Raw genomic sequence first — 15,946 nt, 5'->3', positions numbered from 1 at the left:
AGGCAGTTACCTCAATCTATCATCCTTAGAAAGTAACATGACAAAAGTCTGTGAGTCCCAAACATGCTTTTCTTGTGCCTCACATACCAGCTCCAGCCATTCATCAGCTTATGCATCAACCAACACAGCCCCTTCTAGAAAGGAATCTGCTAAGTAAAATACAATTTTTTATAAAGATTCATGAAAGACACAGAGAGAGGCAGAGGGAGAAGCAGGCTCCCTGCAGGGAACCCGATGCAGGACTCAATCCCAGGACCCTGGGATCACGACCTGAGCCAAAGGCAGACACTCAACCACTGAGCCACCCAGGTGCCCCTAAAAACACAAATTTTAATCATTAACTTAAGACAGTTAATCAACCACTGTTGCTTTCTTCATAGTCTTCAATATCTTGTGCACTGTGTAAGTTGGATGGGAAAGGACTCCTCTATTTCATCAGACTCCATGCAGACGACAAAGTTTCACAAAAACTAATTTTAATTTCTGTTCCTCTCAAGAAACTAACCTTCCTGCATTTTTGTTATCACCGTTCCCCGAAAACATTTTTATAGTAAACACATTTTTCCTATTCAGGGATTATGAGAGTTAAGAAAACATTCCTCAGTATTTGAAACATTTCCTCTGGACATTTCCTCTCACAAACTAGTAGGTTTCCAAGAGCTTTCCAAAATGCTCCAAATATGCCTGACAACATTGTGGAAATAACAGAACCCTGGAATGATTCCCTGGATCCACTTCTCCAACTAGTTTAGCTGGAAAGATTAATCTTTCCAATCAATAGCTTAGTAGCTAGAAATCCATAAATGAAATGGTTGTGCCCTTTTCAATTGTGCATGAATCATTTCCCCAGCTCTCTGACACATCACACTTTTTATATGAATTAAATTAAATCAGCTGAAGTCCCAATTAGTCTACCAGTCAGCATAGAGGGTATGAAAATGAGGTGAGACCATCCTTGCCACCAAGAAGGATCCAGAACAGAAGAGCACAGACAATGTAGCAGCTTACCGGATATTGACAAAAGCAAAGCCACATAAAGTCACCAGTAACAAATGTTGAACTGGGAAGCTGTTTTTCTCAACCTGTTTCAGGACCAAACTGCATTCCTAGATTAGAAGACCCACCTAGATCATCATCAGATAGTTGGAGCGTGCAGCCTAGCATGCTTTTTTTGGCCAGACCCTCCAAAACATCTATGTCAGAAATAACGACATCAACCAGAAAGTGGGTCATTTGTTGGGTTTAAAACCCGTGGGATGGATTGAAAATATCCAAAGGACGAAAAGGGACAGGAGGTGGAGAAAGGAAAAAGAAGGAAGGAAAGCAGAGAAGTATAAAAGGATCCCAACTCAAAGACCTAGCAGTCACAAATCTTGTGTACATGTAACACATTTATAAGCCCAAATTCTGCCCTGCAAACAACCAGGTTCAGCCTGCATCCCTCATTAGAGCCCACTCAGGAACATCAGAGGACCAAGAGCCAAGAGTCTGGTTCCAACGAGGGAGTCGTTTCTCAATTGCAATCCTAAATCCTCGGGTAGCTGGTCTTCACATATGCTCCCGGCCTGAAGATTTTAAAAAATGAGGTCAGCCACCTTGGTGGAGGAGGAGGTAATGGGGGGGTGGGGGGCAGTATGTCATAAACAGAAGAAAGCCTGTGTCTATTTCTGACACTCTCTAAAAATGAAAATGCCTTTGGCTTTTTCACTGACCGTTCCAGAAGCTGCACCTCCGAACAAGGACAGGGCACTAGTCTTCACGGCCGACACCTTTTGGGAGCAGAACACTTGTGAAAATGCGGTTTCTAGTCTCACTAAAGAGAAAAATCGGATGCCTCCTGACAGAGACTGCAGCCAGGAGCAGAAGGGGTGCCTGCTAGTAGCTGGCCTGCAGTGAAGGGCATTGGCGGAGACAAAAGGTATTTCCCCTTCTGCGGCAGAGAGAAGCCCATCTGTTATCCTGCCCACCCCACCCCCTGCCACCCCCCAGGCGCAGTGCTGGGGAAATCCTTCATGAACAAGAAGCCTCCTGCCAGAGATCCCTGGAAACACTCCCCAGACGATCCCGCCCACGCATGCTTCTTCCCAGCCTGCACTTTTATGTTTTTTCATTTTGATTGCTTTGTGGAGCTAGGCAGAGGAGGGCGCTTGTGATTTACAACCAGCAGGAGGGTCTGCCTTCAAAGCTGTCAGAAGTGTGCAGTGTTGTTTAGCCCCGGAACGGCACTGGCTGCCTGAATCTGAGACACAGCCACGAAGGATGGCATCTTGTAGATGAGCCTATGGGAGGTGGAAGCTAGCCAGAGCTGTCAGTCTCCACCTCCCAAGCAGAGACCCTCAGAAGATCATGGAGGGATGATCGGGACAGAAGCAGGGTCCCCAGGGTGGCTCCTGCCACGGCCCCCTAGCCTGCTGATGGCCAGGTTTCTCTGAACCAGAGCCAAAATGCAAGTCTGAGCACTAAATGCAGCAGAGACCTGTGCTCCTCTGGTCCCAGGAGGAACGGGGAGAGAGGGCCAGTCTCACCGAGGACCCTGTGCACCCAATAGTTTCAACGGGGAGCACTCAGAATGGGAAGAAACAGTCATGGTTCTCTGGCTGAGGGCACCCAGGGCACATTGAGCCTATACCCAGAGGCAGGTAGATGCATCTCTAGTCTGTCTTTGGAATGCTTCTGCCCAAAATACCTATTAGCCCTTTACTTGTAGGCTTTGGGAATGCAGAAATCTAACCGCTCCACCCACGTGGAAAGCTCTCCTCTCCCTGTGCTTTTTTCAATAGTTAATTCATGTTTTTTATTTGATTGTTGATTTGTGCTTCGGGGAGTATTGGAGAGCTTTCTGGAATGAATGGAATAAGCCCTGGGTTTGCCTCTGCAGGTCACGCCATCCATCAGTTGCCAGGATCTGATGCCTCTCTGTAAAAGGGACACCAGCCCAGCCAGTGCACCTGGTAATCTTGTGGGACACCAGGCACAGGAGCCACGGAAGATGCCAGCAGGTCCTCCCCTGACCTTTAGAAGTCACTGGCTTGTGTCATGGTGTTGAATGGCGCTCTCTTCTTCCTTTACCTCGCTGCAAATGTTGATGACCAGGGAGCGGAAAGCCCAGCCCAGAGCCTGTAAGCATGAACAGGGAAACAAGAATAGGGCAGGAGCACCACCGTTCTTAAGCTTGCAGAACTGCAGGAGAGACCGTGAAAGAAAATCCGGATGCACAAAGATGGTGCTTCTAGTGCTGCCCACAGGAAACCCTTCCCCATAGCCGGCCTTCTGAACGGCAGGAAGAAGTCATGTGTCTCGCTTTTGTAACTATCACACAAAACAAGATGAGTTTTATTCATTATCCATTGCAAGCAACCAATCTGGATATTGTGATTATAAAACAACAGAGAAGGGGCACCTGGGCGGCTCAGTGGGTGAAGCGTCTGCCTTTGGCTCAGGTCATGATCCCAAGGTCCTGGGATCGAGTCCCATATCGGACTCCCTAATCAGCAGGGAGTCTACTTCTCCCTCTAGGTAGGAGTCTGCTTCTCCCTCTGCTTCTGTTACTCCCTTTGCTTATGCCCTCTCACTCTGTCAAGTTAATAGATACTATCTTTAAAAAGAAAACTATAGGAAAGATTTTCAAACTTTTCATTTTCAGCATTTCGATGATGTATAAAGATCAGCAGAGTCGTATGGGCACACCTCGTTTTTTCCCATATACTGCATTTTTTACAAACTGCCACAAACCCTGCACCCAAGAAGTCTATTGGCACCATTTTTCCAACAGCATTTTCCCACTTAACTGTCTCTGTGTCTCCTTTTGGTCATTCTTGCAGTATTTCAAACTTTTTCATTATTACTACATTTGCTAATGGTGATCTGTGATCAGCGATTATGACTTGCTGTGAACTCAGATAAGGGCTAACATTTTTAGCATAAAATAAAGTATTTTAAAATTAAGGTATGTGCTTTATGTTTTAATATAGAATCCTATTGCAAAAAAAAAGAATCCTATTGCACACTTAATGATGACAGTTTAATATAAACACAACTTTCATATGCGCTGGGAAACCAAAGAACTCAAGTGACTCCCTTTATTGTGATACTTGCTTTATTTGCTTTATTGTGGAATTCCGGAATTTAACCTGAAGTACCTCCAAGGATGCCTGTGTAATGATCAGATCTTCCCTTTATTTGCTTCTGTGTAAACACAGCCTTTTAGGCTACTGAAGGAATGTGTTCTGAGAAAAGAACTCATTCTTTTACAAAAATTATAAAGTCAGTTCCATCACGGCAACCACTGTGTATTTTTATACGAGCAACCAGTCCCCAGCCCATGGTGGTCTGTGGTGTATGGCATATTGCTTTTGCAAAACTGAAAAAACAGTCTGAGTTGAGAAGCCTAAAGAACATTATTTCTGGTGCAGTACAGACCAGATTGAGAAAACTCTACCAAAATGATAGATCCAAACAACAGTCAGTCCGTCTTTTCTCCAAGACTGGGAAGCATGATCGAGGACTGGCTCCCTAGGGCATAAAAACAACAAAGAGCCCGTGGTTGGGGTGGCTGGTGGGGAGAGATGTTCTTTCTGCAATATATAATAAGTAGAAGCACATAGCAGTGAAACATTTGCAAGAGTTTAGAAATTTCCCAGTGCAAAGCAATACCTAGGATGTTGCATTTTCTCCCACATGGCTGGCTCTGATATGAAAAGAAACTGTCTCTTCCAAATCTTGATGAGCCTTCATTCAGATTCTCGTCCTTTGAATTCACCCTATGTTCCAGGTGAAGAAATTGGACAAAGATGTGAACAGAAGAAGACATTTGCAGATTCCCCAGCCCAACCCCTTCGTTTTATGCAGAAGGAAGAGAAGCCCAGAGAAGCGAGGCGATAACACAAATCATCGGAGCAGTAGGTTTCAGAGCCAACACTGAAGTCTGGTCTTCTAAGCCAACAGCCCTCTCAAGTTTCATTTCAGGCTTCCTCTGAAAACCGTAGGACCTCATCCTGCCTTGCCTGCCCTGCCTCCCTCACCAGGCTGAAGGGACCAGCAGAGAAGGTCCTTTGTCTCTCTTAGTCCTTAAAACCCATCTTAAGCCTCCCTGGGCCTATCACAGTTTACTATAATCTCCCTCCCGACTGGAGAGATATAATAGCAATTATTTCTCATTCACATTTAGCTCTTTCTCTGTACTCCCCTGTGACCCTTCAGATATAGTCAGCAGCAAAACACCTGCATAATTGATCATAAGACTCGACCTTTCTATTTTGATTGCTACTCTGTACCTGTCTTCCTCTCTAGACTACAAGCTCCTTAAGAATGGCATCCCAATACCCAACACAGTGCCCGGTGAACAAGACTTGGTAAATAAACAGTGTGGTTACCTAGTGTTGTTATTTGCCTATAATTTCAGTTTTCATGGTAAATGCATTATCTGTCCCAACTCCCACGCAGATTTTCAGTTCCTTGACCTTAAGACTCTGTTTTCTTTATATCCCCGAATTATTGCAATATCGATGGGGAGGTGGAGTGATAAGTCAGGGGCATGTTTTATACCTCAGATTCTTTGGCAAGAGTCTGAGTGTCACTACTGGCTGTGTCTGAATTCTGCTTCATTCTACCCCTGTGGCAGAGTAAGAGGAAAGAGCTTCTCAACCTGACGCCATGGCTCATAGCTGGACCTTATCCACCAGGTGGCTCTGGAAAGGAACATGGCAACTGCCGGCATGGATGAGTCCATCAGCTCAGTCCCCTGGCTGTGCTGGAGCAGCAGGACTTTCTGTTAGGTGAGCAGGACTGCGTTCCTTAGCCCAGCGAGGGAAGACGGTGGCACTCCCCGAAGAAGTAATGCAGAACAGAAAACTTGCATCATTCCTCATTCCCTCATCCCAACTATAATGATTTTTCAGCAAACACAAAGTGGCAATCTTCTGCAGGAGGAAGGCTGGAGAATGGGGTGGCCTTAGAAATATTTCCAGGATGATTTATCTTTAGGTTTACTCATAGTGGTATTGTCCTACAGACTGTTTTGCTTCAAGAGCCAGAAAAAGATAATACACCTATCTGAACTAATTTTTCTCTGTGGTAGGCACTTTGCTAAGTGCTCTACATACTTTATCTCATATAATACAATCACCAGCTCTATGAACCAGGCATTTTTTTCACGTGTTGTATGCTAGATGGAACGGAGGCAAATGACATTAGGCACTTTGTCTGAGATCCCATGACCAGTGAATGGGAGAGACGTCCTTAATTACCCCACTGGGCTAGGAGGGTAGCTCCAGGGGAGCAGAGAGCATATCTCCACTGTTTCCAGTTGTAAACACTCCCTCCATTACACACACACACACACACACACACACACACCATAGTTCTTGGCACACAGCAGACGTTCAATTAATATTTGTTGAAGAAACAGGGAAACCTGGGTGGCTCAGTCAGTTAAGGATCCTACTCTTGATTTCACCTCAGATCATGATCTCAGTGTCATGGGATTGAGTCCCAGGTCAGGCTGCCTGCTCAGCGGGGAATCTGCTTCTCTTTCTCTCTCTCTCAAATAAATAAATAAAATCCTTTAAAAAAAATATTTGTTGAAGGAACAATTAAGCACGTGGGAGGAAAAGGAGTTGTCTCAAGAGTAGAAAGACTAAGATTTCATAAGTAAATCAATCTTTTGCCAATTTATGTTATATATTTAATTTTGTACTTTTGACCAAAAAAAAAAAAACTTCCACACTTTTATCACTTAATAAGAAATACATAACGTTAGAGTAGACTTGTTTTTTCCCAGCCATAGTAGAACATGACTAAAAGGATGAAAACTGACCATAATTTGAAATTCCTCCTCCTACCAGAGAGGAAGGAGCCTCTGGACCTTGTGGATTAGGAATGAGCAGAAATTGGGTTTTATGAACAATATACTAGAGTTTCAGCACCATTAATAAATTCTCACTGTCATCTGTTCTGCATCTTAGCTTCTAGCACAGAAACACCTAAATCAGCCATTGATTCTAAAGAAGAGATTTTATAAATACAAAGAAAGCCAGCAAAGATACTCTTTTTACTACATTACACTTCTCACAAAGCTGGAAGAGACCTTCAGGAATCAGTAGTCATTGACTAAGTCATCGAATATTTGAAACTGAATACCTTCCCTCATAGATATAAAAGGTACCTTTTCTTAATACTTCAGTTATGACATAAGAAAGGTCTGTGATAGAGATCCTATGTTCTTTCTATCTTAAAAATTTAAGTCAGGGCACCTTGGGTGGCTCAGTTGGTTGAGCGTCTGACTCTTGATCTCAACTCAGGTCTTGATCTCAGTGTCGTGAGTTCAAGCCCCACATTGAGCCCAGTGTGGAGTCTACTCTAAAAAAAAATTAGAAGTCATTTTGGGGCACCTGGTTGGCTCAATCAGTAAAGCATGCAACTCGATCTAGGTGAGTTTGTGCCCCACGTTGGGTGTAGAGATTATTTAAATAAATAAATCCTTAAAAAATTGGAAGTCTTTTTAATAGTTTTGCAGCATATACCTACTAAAATTAACCAGTATCTCTTACTAAAGAACCTTAATAATTCCTCACTGAAGTGCCACATCGCCTGTGTGTTGTGGATATAGTCTGCTCAAGGTCTGGCAAATTCAATTTACCTATAAATGTTCCCTTAAGGAACAATCTTACTCTAACTGCCTGGGATTTTACCACTACTCTCACTGAGAATGAGCTCCAACTCTTCGTTGAGAAGGACTGATAATTAAAAATTCAGTGGCCTGGCCCTAAAGCTGGCATTAATTAGGTGATCTCCTTGCCAAATGCAGTCATTCCTGATTAGAAATCTTTCCTCTTTCCAGGCCAATGTCAATCCGCCCAACCTAGATCCCATACTAAGAAATGGATGTCATCTAAAGAACTTCTTTTCATGACAATAAATCTTTCTTAACTAGTGTTTTCTCTAAGCTCTCAACTGTCAATGCCAGGAGACAGCAGGGAGGCTAATCACGAGGCTCAAGATTCTGTCCTCTTAACTACCCCATACACACTACTTCAGCTTTGAATCCCTACCCCCAGGGCCACCACGCAGTGCCACTTAATTATGCAAAAGCTTTGTTATCTATGAGACACTTCCAGCCCTGCCCACAGTTATACAAGGTACAGAGCTTCATGGTGATCCATGACACAGTTATTTCTTGCTTTTTATTAACCTCTCTCGTATCATCAAAGAGGAAGATAAATATCCACAGGGCTGGGGAGGAAATAGAGCTGATGGAGAGACTGCATGCAGTATTCAAATTCACCCTTAAGAGGAGTTCTCTCCCAGATGTCACCTCAGTCTTCTCACAGATGCTCTTCCAGGCTGCCTCCCCTGTGCTCAGGGCAACACAGACCCAACTAGCAGCACAGGGCGCTCTTTTGTGTAAACCTGGGGCCCCAGGGCTCCAAATTTTCATCAGAATCAATGGCAGGATAAAGAGAATTTCAATCCAACTGCTTCTGTAGCCACAAAGGAAAACTGAATCCCTGAGTTTTAGAAACTTCAATCCCATGTGCCAATATGCAAATGACAGCCTTTGTCAATTTACAGAGGAAAAAAATAAAATGATCATGAGTGAACAGAGCAGATCATCAGCAAAGCATTGAACTGACACGGCCAAATGAGGTCGTGCTTCACAGAGGGTAGGAGTTGCAAAAAGAAAAAAGAAAAAGAACTCTCTCTGGAATGTGTAATTGGGTTTTGTGATGAGTGATAAGAAGTATGATAAATACATATGCCTGAAAGATCACAGTAAATGTTAAATATTAATTGGATGAAAGGGAAAAAACAGCATTGAAAGAAAGATATGTTCTTTGTTCCATTTGCCATATACAGACAACAGTGAATAATATCAGGAATAAGAATGGATCTGAAAGCCTCTGGCAAATTGTAAATGCCATTCAAACAAAACATATTATTATGCAAATGCAAGATCTATGTTACAATACTTTGAAAATTAATCATTTCTTTCTTTCTACACTCAGATTTAATAAGGTAAAAAGGAAGTACCTGAAGAATGTGTATACTGAATAATAAAACGTAAGTGATCAGGGCTTCCTTTCAATTATCTCTGCCTAGTTTCTCCATCTTTTAGTCCATAGATTATAAAAAGAAGGATTTACATAGCCTACTTTTCCATGATATTTAACCTTACAAAGTATCACTTCTCTTCTTTTAACTTAGCTCCTTTGCTCCATACCTTATTTAAAGAAAAAAAAAAAGTCAAAACAAACTATGGTCCTACAAAAAGTGCCAAGGTCCATTTTGCTACTCAATTCTCACTGCTTTAAAAAAATAAATAAATAATATTTTATTTATTTATTTGACAGAGAATGGGGAAGAGAGCGTACAAGCAGTGGGGAGGGGCAGAGGGAGAGGGAGAAGCAGACTCCCCTCTGAGCAGGGAGCCTGACAACATGGAGCTCGATCCCAAGAACCTGAGGTCATGACCTGAGGCGTAAGGCAGATGCTTAATGGACTGAGCCACCCTGGTGCCCCTCATTTTCACCTCTTTTACAAATTTCTCTCTTTTTCCCTTTTTTACCAATTTCCTTCCTCCCTCCCTCCCTCATTCTTTCCCACTCTCCCTCTTCTCTTCCCTTTCCTCCCTTCCTTTCTGTTACTTCCAATTCCTCAATTTAGCAACAGACTTATAAATTCCAGTCTTCCAAGTCTCTGAGAGTAGCTTCAGAGTCCTCTGAAGTTAGATGCGATACTCCCTGGGACACCTGGATTTCCTGCCAGTCACTAATTGTCCCTAATCATAATAATCATCATAACCTTCCAAAAATATGGGCCTCTTTTTATATAAATCATGTTGAAGGGCAGGAGCAGAACAGTCGTTGAAGTAATTGGTTTTCCAATTAAAACCACAGTCTCCTGTGCTAAAAAGTCACAATGTTGAAAATCATTCTGTCAAAAGAGTCCTGGGCTCTAGATAAAATTTGTATTTTTAGCTCTGACAAATGTTAATTGAAATCAGTGTTAGAAACATGGGTGGATCGATAAACTGGGGATCTGCAAGCTATCCCATTACAACCGGACAGAAACTGAGCAGCTGTCTTCCATACTGCAATTTTGGAAATTACTTTCTGAGTGCACAATATGAAATTGTAACGGGCTCACAGCATTGAAAGGAAATTCAGTGGCTTCATCATTAAGCTCTGATTTTATTTTATATTTTTCTGTGTTCAAAATAAGATTTACTTTTAGTGTATTTCACTTTTGGGTAGATAATGCATTCACATCATTGAACAGTGTAAAAGTACTCAGTGAAGGGTCTTGCCCCCCACTTTCCATCCCCTGATGGTTCCCTTACACACATATCCCCACCCCGCCAGGCAACCACTTTTTAATCTAACAAAAGGTGGTTCCACCAAGATCACCAACACAGTTTGTTGATTAGATGAAGCTGAGTTTGTTGCTTACTGCAGTGAGCAAAAGGACACCACATCCCAAAGCTCTATTGTGTTTCAGAGAGGGTAAGATAAAGTCAAAATTTATTGAGAATTGGAAGTTGGGCTTAAGGCTTGTCTTCAATGCTCAGTCTTGACTAAAACTGGGTAAGAATCACAATATAACAGCACAGGATAAATATAACCCTCAAGGTGAGAATTTTGAGATGAGGGGATTCAGAATCCTAACACACAAATTGATGTTTTTCCAATGAAGACTTCATGGGTCTTTTGAGAAGTTTGTGTAACAAGCAATCAAGTCATCTGCTTGGTCATGACAGTCCCCCAAAAGGGAAAAAAAATGGTACTAGAGAGAGTGGAAAAACAAAGTGGTGTCAGCTGAGACAGTAAGGTGTCATTTCCATTCTCCATAATCAGGTGCAGTAAGGGAGCAGAGGGTTGGGGCACCTGGGTGGTTCAGTGGTGGGGCGCCTGCCTTTGGCTCAGGTTGTGATCCCAGGGTCCTGAGATGGAGTCCTCTGGGCTCTGAGTGAGAAGCCTGCTTCTCCCTCTGTCTGTCTCTCCATCTCTCTGTGTATCTCCCATGAATAAATAAATAAAATCTTAAAAAAAAAAAAAAGTAGTAGATGGTTTGGGTTCTCAATTAGCTTCTCGTGCAAGTAAGATGAAACATTAATATATATTCTTGTTCCTCCTCCCTTCTATTAAACAAAAGACATCGTACACACTCTTCTGAATCTTGATTTTCCCATTTAACAATATATCTCAGGCATGTGTGTCGGCATTGGAGTTTCTTCTCTAAAATAGCTGTATAAGATTCTATAGTACAGATGTACTAAAACATATTCAACAATTCTCTGTTGTGTTGCTCCCAGGCTTCTGATAATACAAACAATGCAGCAGGAGTTCTGTCTGTCATCTTGCAGTCTGGAGGATGAACCCTCAGAAGTGAGATTGATCAAAAAGTATATGCATTAATTTTGAGAGCCATTGTGAACCGACCTCCACAGAGTCAGTGTTGATTTTCTCTTCTCCCAGTCACTCACAGCCCAGAAAGATCAAATCACCCGCTTAGTTCACCCAAACTGTTAACAGATGTGTGGCTCTCATACCTATGTCTCCTAAATTCTAGGAATATGTTCCTGTGTACCTGAATCTTTCCAAAGATGAACGTGGCCATGCGGACCTCCAGGAATCCAAAGGAAGATCCCTGAAACCTCTTGACACATGACCAGTCTAGCCAACCAAGTGCATTTCCTATTCTATGCTTCCTAACCCAAATGCAGTAGCTGAGTGGATCCTCCTAGAAGAAAAAGAGAGGGAAAAGAAATGTTTAAGTGGAAGGTTGAGAAAAGGAGAAAATAAACAGAAGGAGCAATAAACATAAAAGTCACCTTGTGCTATGAAATAGATTGGCTGTATTAGTGTGTCTTCAAAAATAGCAATCTCATTAACAAATACCATAGTCATTTGCATTTTCAGATATTTCAGACTCTACTTGGTTTAATACCATCTCCATCTCTTGCCATCCAAGTTGGTTTTGCCATCATTCCTTAAACTGTAGCTTACACAAATTAAAACCAGTAGATACATTTTGGAAGCTGTAATACTCCATATGCACAGATTATTAATAAACTTATTGTTTGTTTGATCTGCCTCTCAATGATTGCTTTAAACCAGCTCATCAAGAATCAACTCCCTTGATGACAGGCAGTTTAACTAAAGGAAAGAAAGAAAAGAAAGAAGGAAAGAAAGAAAGAAGAAAGAAAGAAAGAAAGAAAGAAAGAAAGAAAGAAAGAAAGAAAGAAACAAAACAAAACTTTAAGACACCCAGTGTCCCACGACATCCAAATATCTTTGCTTACCTGGTTCTGCTCAAGTCTAAAGCTAAGGACATAAAGTATGTATTTCTCCCTGGTCAAAATAAGCTGGAAATAAATGCTGAGTGTTTTACACAAAGGAGGCAATTAGTCAATGCTTGTTGGTAAGGTCTTTAAAGCAATTAAAAACTAGGGCACCTGGCTGGTTCAGTCAGTAGAGCATGCAACTCCTCATCTCAAGGTTTGAGTTTGAGCTCCACACTGGGAATAGAGATTACTTAAAAATAAGATCTTTCAGAAAAATTGTTTAAATAAGCAAATAAACATATACATTATTATTAGCCACCAACATTTGTTTTTTTTTTTAAATGGGGCATTGGAGGTGCCTGGGTGGCACCAATACTTAAACGTCAGGTCAGGTCATGATCTCAAGGTTATGAGATCAAGCCCCATGTTGGGCTCTGTGCTAAGTGTCTGCATGAGCTTCTCCCTGTGTCCCTCCCTCTGCCCCTCCCATTCGTGCTCTCTCTTTCTCTCTAAAATAAATAAATAAATCTTAAAAAAAAAATAGGTAACTGGAGTACCTAGCTGACTCAGTCAGAAGAGCATGCAACTCTTGATCATGGAATCATGAGATCAAGCCCCACACTGGGAATAGAGAATACTCAATTTTTTTTTAATTTTTTTTTCTAAAGATTTAAAAAATGAGGGACTCAGGGATGCCTGGGTGGCTCAGTTAGTTAAATGTCCAACTCTTGGTTTTAGCTCAGGTCATGATCTCAAGGTCATGGGATCAAGCCCCATGTGGGCTCTGCGCTCAGCACACAGTATGCTTGAGATTCTTTCTTCCTTTGCCTCTGCTCCTCCCCTGTTCATACACTTTCTCATCCTCTTAAATAAATAAATACATACACACACACACATACATACATACATACATACATATAATCTTAAAACAAAAAATGAGGAAGTATGGGTGGACACAAGCCTGTTTTAGAATCTTATGGCACCAGAAAGAGAAAGACGAGGGAATTCACATGTGTTGACTATTGACTATGGTTCACCAGACTCAAGATTCTTATCCTAAAATGTTGCTGACTTGGTTCCAAGTAGGAGTTGAGGCCCCAAATCCACCTAGTCTCCACTCCACTCCAGGAAGCCCTTTTGAACTCTGGAGAAGACTGACATGCAGAGAGGCACAAAAGCTAGAGAGATTCTACATGGTTTGAGGTGCGGGTAGACATCTCACCATAGAAGGTACAACCTTCTATGCAGACTCTGCGTATCTATCTATAGATCAAATGATCAAAGACAGAGATGGCCTTGTGCCAAAAGAACAAGCAACAGCCTAAAGCATCTGAATTTTTACAAGCAAAACCCAAATATCTACAAAACTAACAAGATATTTGTTCATCTGTAACACAATAACTAGAAAATAATTCAGAAGGCAATGCCTTTTTTCTCTACATTACCATTGATACAATCAGTCCCTCAACCGAGGGTGATGCCTTCCCTGAGAAATCTGTAGTTTAATCTAATTTCCTCCAGGTTTTAGATCCCCAAGATATCTGGATTTAATTTCATGCATGTTCTAGGTTGGATAATTAATTCAACTAGCTATGATTCCTCAATTTAACAAACAGAAGAAGGAAAATGCAACATATAACACATAAAGAAAAAGTGTTAATTTTTTTAAAGATTTTATTTATTTATTCTTGAGAGACATAGAGAGAAAGGTAGAGACGTAGGCAGAGGGAGAAGCAGGCTCCCGATGTGGGACTTGATCCCAGGACCCCAGGATTACGACCTGAACCAAAGGCATCTGCTCAACCATGAGCCACCCAGGTACTCCAAAAAGTGTTAATTTCTTAAGGTATCAACCAGTCAAAGAAAAACAAGGAAGTTGCCTATACTTTTTATATCTAAGTCTGAAGATGTGACTTCACAGTTGGGTAGACTCTGTGTGTGTATTGTATGAGATTTGTCCTATTACCTTCTGGTCCCATAAACTCCATAGCTTTCACATGAATAGCGTGAAAATCACTTCATCAAGTTTTGTTCCTTTAAATACCTAAGCAATGCAGGCAATTCCTCCTTGCACAAACAGTGGTTTTTAGGTGTGTAGATGATATAAGGTCTCTGTTATTCTCCTTCATTACAGTCATTCCACTGCTTTCAAAACCTTCAATAAGATTTTTTAGAAAAAGAGTTTGATCCCATATAGGTAAAAAAAATAAAGTAATTCATTAATGACTTCATTAATTCATTACCCAGGGGGCGCCTGCGTTGGTCCAATTTTAACTGTCTGACTCTTGATTTTGGCTCAGGTCATGATGTCAGGATCATGAGATCAAGCCCCCTCTAGGCTCTACACTGGGCATGGCGCCTGCTTATGATTCTCTCTCTCTCTCTCTCACTCTGCCCCTCCTTCCCTCACATGCACACATTCTCTCTCTCAAAAAAAATTAAGTAAGCAATTAAAAGCTCAGTATATATTCACACATGTGTGCAAATCTAAGGGAAGTACCTGGAAGTACATACTATGAACCTTACCATTAAAAGAGGCAGGAGAATTGGAAGGGGGTATGCTTTTCATGTTAACCTGGTGTGCTTCAGCCACTGTCTTTATTTTTTAATACAGTGAGAATGTATTCATGTATGACTTGTAAGGAATGATCTAAAGGAAAAATTACTTGATTAAATTTCAGTTATAAAAGTTTCAATTAATGCAGCAAAATCTAGATGCTACATTGTAGGCCCCTGAGTATACCACCTCCCAGAAAACCTTTTTAATTTATTTTATTTTTGTGTGGAGAGATAATCATTTGTGTCCAAGGGAAGAATCCAAGAAGCATCATTTTTCTCTTCAAAAAGATTTTTTTTAATTTATTTCTTTATTGTGGGGGAGAGGCAGAGGGAGAGAGAGAATCTGAAGCAGACTCCTCAGCTGAGTGCAGAACCCAATGCAGGGTTTGATGTCATGACCATGAGATCATGACCTGAGCTGAAATCAAGAATTGGACTCTTAACCGACTAAGCCAATCAGACACCCTGAAAAGAGGCTTTTTGAACAAATTTTTTGAAAAGTTCAGTTGCTATAAGCATTGGCTGCTTTTGTCACTTGTATTTTCCTGCAGTGGAAGAGGAATATTATCCATCATAAGGGCTTTCCACATGTCTTCTTTTTTTATACAGTAGAGACTCTGTACAATCAATTCCAATCAAGTTTGTTCCTGTGTCCCTTTGGATTCTTTCAAAGACTGTTCTTTTTCAAAGCCAATCTCTTTGTACTATTAACCTTTGAACATCACCTTTAGCCAGGGCTCTACATCAGATTGAATTCTGACCACTCATTCCTCAACCTATGGCTCCTCTCTCATTGCTCTGCCTGGCTCCTGTCCAAGTTTCCAAGCACCGAACCCGCAGTCAAACACTGGCAAACCTATACAAACTGTTCCAAGAAAACAATCCTTTAAAAGCATTTCCCTGTATTTGATCAGGAAATCTACTCACTCCTCTTCTCCAAGGACAAATTAAATTGAAAAATCCTGTAGGCCACCATCTAATTCAATTCAGCCAGGATTCATTGAGTCTTGCTATGCTGAAGACACTCTAATAGATACTGTGGCATTTACAATGACAAAATAACACTCCTGTCCTCAAGCAGTTGACAATCTTTTTTTTAAGATTTTA

General features: G+C 41.5%; 1 long non-coding RNA gene across 1 annotated transcript in view; it reads right to left on the bottom strand.

Moving 5' to 3' along the window:
• Positions 1 to 9,359: 9,359 nt before the first annotated feature.
• The window catches only part of LOC140640843 (uncharacterized), a 29,048-nt gene continuing 22,461 nt past the window's right edge, over positions 9,360 to 15,946 (bottom strand). Inside the window, exon 4 of the long non-coding RNA XR_012037453.1 lies at positions 9,360 to 11,736. This is a non-coding gene — a long non-coding RNA (uncharacterized lncRNA). The remainder of the gene's footprint in view (positions 11,737 to 15,946) is intronic.

This window comes from Canis lupus, chromosome 10, assembly GCF_048164855.1.
Source record: "Canis lupus baileyi chromosome 10, mCanLup2.hap1, whole genome shotgun sequence".
Classification (NCBI taxonomy): Eukaryota; Metazoa; Chordata; class Mammalia; order Carnivora; family Canidae; genus Canis; species Canis lupus.
Note: the sequence above shows the minus strand (reverse complement) of the source record. Positions and strands in the feature narration are given on the sequence as shown.